Consider the following 5,560-nt stretch of genomic DNA (forward strand, 5'->3'; position numbering starts at 1 on the left):
TTTGTAAATAGATTGTCTAAGTCCTGTTGCTTGTTTAGCCAGTTACTGCTTTTGTTATCAAGCACTTCAAATAACAACCTAAAAAAATACCAAACTATATGAGGTATAATATGTATACAAAGTGCACCTTATTTAATGAGTAGACTAAATTGAATAAAACACTAATCACACAGATGACAGATATAAAATTTTACAAACCAGATATAATTTCCCTCAATTTATACACTCAAACAGCAGATGTTCTAGACTTATATTATGTAGATAAACCACTAGCTTATGGATATGTTTATATCTGACACTTACTAAACCCAAGCGCAGTAATTAGATCAGGTCAATAAATCACCTGTTGCTAAAAGCAGCAATACCTTCTAATAATACCTTCTTATGAAATCAATTTATTCAATTGAGCAGCAGTACCTTCTAACAATACCTTCTTGTGAAATCAATTTATTCAATTGAGCAGCAATACCTTCTAACAATACCTTCGTATGAAATCAATTTATTCAATTGAGCAGCAGTACCTTCTAATACCTTCTTATGGAATCAATTTATTCAATTAAGCAGCAGTACCTTCTTACAATACCTTCGTATGAAATCAATTTATTCAATTGAGCAGCAATACCTTCTAACAATACCTTCTTATGAAATCAATTTATTCAGTTGAGCAGCAGTACCTTCTAATTACACCTTCTTATGAAATCAATTTATTCAGTTGAGCAGCAGTACCTTCTAATTACACCTTCTTATGAAATCAATTTATTCAATTGAGCAGCAGTACCTTCTAATTACACCTTTTTATGAAATCAATTTATTCAATTGAGCAGCAGTACCTTCTAACAATACCTTCTTATGAAATCAATTTATTCAATTGAGCAGCAGTACCTTCTAACAATACCTTCTTATGAAATTTATTCAATAAATATACCTTAAAATTTATATTCAGAAGCAGAAATAAGGCACACACTCTTTAATATATTGAATGTATTATATTATGGATATCCAAACAAAATGACTGAATCCACAAGCAATATGCAGTATATACAAACTAACAGTTGGCTTAAAAATGAATAAACAATATAATGGCAATTAACTAAATGCAGAAAAATAGGTACAACAGTATGTAGTAAGTTATACTCTAGACTGTAAAAAGGGGGAATATTATATGTACTGCTATTAAATATGTGACTACAGCTTCAAACTACAGCTTCAGTGAATGTTGTGAATGTGTGACGGTCTTCAACTGTAGATAAGGTCAGGATGAAGAAGGTCTCTGACTGCAGATGGTTTGCTTCTTAAGGTCACCTGAACTGAAACAAATCACAAGAAAACACTGCACAGGATAAAATGAGAACAATAACAAGTATAAATAAAAAACGTGTCTCTTTTCAATTTTCCAAGGGTACAAAACAGTGTCTTAGATTGTCTTTTTCCTTACTTACAGGGTTTTCAGAGGGTACAGAACAGTGTCTGTGACTGTCTGTGTCCTTATTCAGAAGTTTTTCAGATGGTACAGAACAGTGTCTGTGACCACCTGGGTCCTTATTCACTGGGTATACAGATGGTACAGAACAGTGTCTGTGACCACCTGGGTCCTTTAATACAGATGGTACAGAACGGTGTCTGTGACCACCTGGTCCTTTAATACAGATGGTACAGAACAGTGTCTGTGACCACCTGGTCCTTTAATACAGATGGTACAGAACGGTGTCTGTGACCACCTGGTCCTTTAATACAGATGGTACAGAACGGTGTCTGTGACCGATAGAAAAGGCAGAAAAGAGAAAGGGGGCAGGGGATAAAGTTTAAGAGGGCACAGAAAAACAGATGGAAAGCAAGAGAGAAGTCTGGCAGGACCTGTAGAAAAACAGAAAACAGAAAAATTAGCAAGTTATACTAAGTATTAAGTTCTAACAGCTACTTCAGATAATTAGATTATAGTTAGACAAATGTGACAGATTTCTGCCTGTGTGGATCACACCCTCTATTCATGCCCAAATGATTATAGGCATTTTTCTGATTTATAAACTCATGCTGTACTCTAGAGTACTCAAGAGATTATGCTCGTATGTGCTGTAGTGATTGCAGCTTCTTGCAACTTCATTTTCCGATATTGCTGTTTATTTATTTATTTGGTACACTTGTGACCCCTGTCTTCTTTTGTATTTCCTAATTTTAAAAGAAGTGATTTGCATAATCTGTTTGTAGCACCAGACTTCTTTCAATCGGCTAAAGATCCAACATTCTGTGGTTATATACCTTGCAGATTTATATGTAGGACAATTATTGAATCCAATGTACTGCTCTGTACAGATCAAAGATTATCCATGGCCTGTTGCACAATTACCTAAGCACTAAAAAATAACTTTACATGATTTTTATTTCATCACCTGTTAACTGATGTTAACACAACATTAGTGGTAAAATTATTATTTGAGTAATTTGAGTTACCGTATTTTTCGGACTATAAGGCGCACCGTATTATAAGGCGCACGATGAGTGAACGGTCTATTTTTAGTGTTAGTCCATACACAAGGCGCACTGGATTATAAGGCGCACTAAATTAAACTTAGCCGCAACGCTCCGACAGACCAAAATATTATGTTGAAGCACAGCAAGTACGTATTACTCCGCGACGCTCCTGACAACGGTAGCCGCAACGCTCCGACAGACCATAATATTATGTTGAAGCACAGCAAGTACGTATTACTCCGCGACGCTCCTGACAACGGTAGCCGCAACGCTCCGACAGACCATAATATTATGTTGAAGCACAGCAAGTACGTATTACTCCGCGACGCTCCTGACAACGGTAGCCGCAACGCTCCGACAGACCATAATATTATGTTGAAGCACAGCAAGTACGTATTACTCCGCGAGGCTTCTGACTGTAATAGCGTGTTGTGCCGAATTCGGTGAATAAAACGGTTTTAAAACAGAGATAAAGATTGGATAAGTTTCATTTCTGGATGAAGTGATTTCCAGCGCTGTTTGGATATAACTGTGGATTACAGGAGACTGGATTGATGGATTCTCTTTAGTCTGGACGCGTTTTGAAGGTAGGACCTGTGGCTGAGCGCGGGTGTGTGTTCGGGGGGTGGCGGCAGTGACCGGAGAGCCTTTTATTACTGGAAACATGCGCTCTGACGCAGCTCTAATTCATGAAACATACATCCTACAGTAAAAGCACAGTTCTGGAATCCGGAGAGCCAGACGGTTCGAATGGTGTATGACATGACCGCATTCGATGAAATATGGACGAACGATAAATGCAAATATGAGAGTTATGAATTATTAAAATCATAACCAAGGCATATTTCGCCCTAAATGTTTATTTTCTGAAAGGATATTCCGCTAAATAGGCTAAATAGCTCAAAAGCAGAGATTCTAAGCTTTAAAATGGTATATTGGATGTCTATATTGAACCTGTAACTGTTCATAACTATTCAGAAACACAGCCAGTTATGAAATATTAAATATTTCTGGCCCGCCGGTGGGCCAGCGCGTGTTAAGAGGTTAACTTTACTTAGAAGTGGGCGCTAAAAAGAAACAGTTTGTGCTATTACCCCAGAACGGGTGGAAAGGAAAGTTTACCGGCACCTTGTTCTGGCCACGGAGCTACAGTGGAAACTAGCTACCCTGAGCCACAGCCGAGAGGCAGTACGGCAGTCAAAGGTAACCGCGCGCTAGCCCAAGAGGGGGATCTTTTTCTGGCGTGGGTGAGGAATTCTGCACAACAGAGCGCCGTGTACCACATAAAAATCGAGGTCAGTAAACACAAGCAAAATCCATACACAAGGCGCACTGCATTATAAGGCGCAATGACGATTTTTGGGAAAAAATAAGTATTTTAAGTGCGCCTTATAGCCCGAAAAATACGGTACTCAATTAAAAAAAAAAAAAGATTATTTTCTGACCTTAAATTTAACTTAAAAATTCAATGAGATTAACATTAATGTACCTTAATAAAAGATCGACAGCACTGTGGAGTCCGGATTATTAGAATACTGTCTAATGTGTGTGGTTAGTTTATTACAACGGAGACACGTTCTAGACTTAATACAGGCTTTATGTAATCAGTAAACTCAGCGCTGTGGAATTTATAAACATATACATGTTAAAGTTAGCTGAGCTAAAGTTACTCTGGCCGGAATACACGACCATGATCTATAGTTATTTAGCTAAGATGCACAACATAAAGCCAATGTTTATGCCTTTATTATTGATTAATGCCCTACAATTATACTTACAAGAAATCCTTAGTTGAAATAATTTAACTTAATTTATTAAATTATTATTTATTAAATTATTACTTGTGGTATTTATGTCTATTTTGTGTTTTATTTATTTCTATTTGTGTTTCCAATGTGAAAATGTTGTGAATTTAAACCATAAACCAATTGGTCATTCATTATTAAGTGAAATTTCTCATTTTATGAAATCTCTTATTTTATGTTTTATCCGATTACTTGATAAATCGAATCGATTTTTCAGTAGAGTACTATATTACTAAAATAATTGATAGCTGCAGCCCTACACTACAATAACAAGTGAAAGCTAATTATATTTAGGTTGACTGAAGGAATTATATTCAACTTACTTTGAGAATAGAAGATGTTTCAACAACCTATACACAAAACAAAACACAAATGATTACTTTATAATGATGTTTTAGATACTTTAAATGACATTCATGATTTGTAAACTTATTTTAAATGTATAAAAATGTTTTCATAAAGAATGAACAGGGACAATTAACTGAATGCTTAAAAAAAGTATAAATACAAATACACTCTAACAACAAGCTAAGCACAGTAGTGTTAAAAACTTTGTAATAACTGAATGCTAAAAAAAGGATAACGCTATACAGAAAATACACTAACAACAAGCTAATCACAGTAGTGTTTAAAACTGTCATGTTAAAGTGTTTAAATTACATTTTATACGATATATTTTTAAAGTTCAAACTTTCTATTTTGGAGATTCTGACACAAGAAAATTTAAATAATTTAGTTTTAAATAAATGCTAATGAATTCCTTAATCTTGACAGTGCTAATGAAAACCCTCAAACTATATATCATTGGAATATATTTAAATGTTTTACTTACACAAGAAATGTCAAGGAAGGCATCAACTGTAAACAAAACAGAAAGCCATCTTTAGAATATGTATATATCTATCTGTATAAGTAATTCATAATCAACCATTAATGTATCATACTGAGCAATGATCTTTACACAAACTTTGGAGTATTTTAAATACAGTTAAAAAAAATCAAATGCAATTCTGTTATTTATATTATATTATTAGCCATTTGTTAATACAACACTTTCTATAACAGAGCAGTAACCTTATTACTGTTTATAAAGAGGAAGATATAAACCATTGCACTAATTTACTGGTTCGGCACCCCACCATGAAAAGCACTCTTGAATTGAAAGCTTAAAATAAACTGCTGGCATTCGTTCAATTTTTACAAAATAAACTTTAAATATGTCTCATGGCAGGATTTCAGCACAGCACCCCTGCCTTTAAAAGCTCCCCCTCTCGGAGGTGCTACAG

The 5,560-nt window shown here is 35.0% G+C and overlaps 1 long non-coding RNA gene across 1 annotated transcript; it reads right to left on the reverse strand.

Moving 5' to 3' along the window:
• Nucleotides 1-1,750: 1,750 nt before the first annotated feature.
• Nucleotides 1,751-5,236, reverse strand: LOC125804867 (uncharacterized). The gene is made up of 3 exons (XR_007441088.1): nucleotides 5,107-5,236; nucleotides 4,598-4,624; nucleotides 1,751-1,854 (listed from the first exon to the last, which is right to left on the reverse strand). It is a non-coding gene; the product is annotated as an uncharacterized LOC125804867 (long non-coding RNA).
• Nucleotides 5,237-5,560: the final 324 nt, after the last annotated feature.

This window comes from Astyanax mexicanus, chromosome 10 (genome assembly GCF_023375975.1).
Source record: "Astyanax mexicanus isolate ESR-SI-001 chromosome 10, AstMex3_surface, whole genome shotgun sequence".
In the NCBI taxonomy this organism is placed as follows: Eukaryota; Metazoa; Chordata; class Actinopteri; order Characiformes; family Acestrorhamphidae; genus Astyanax; species Astyanax mexicanus.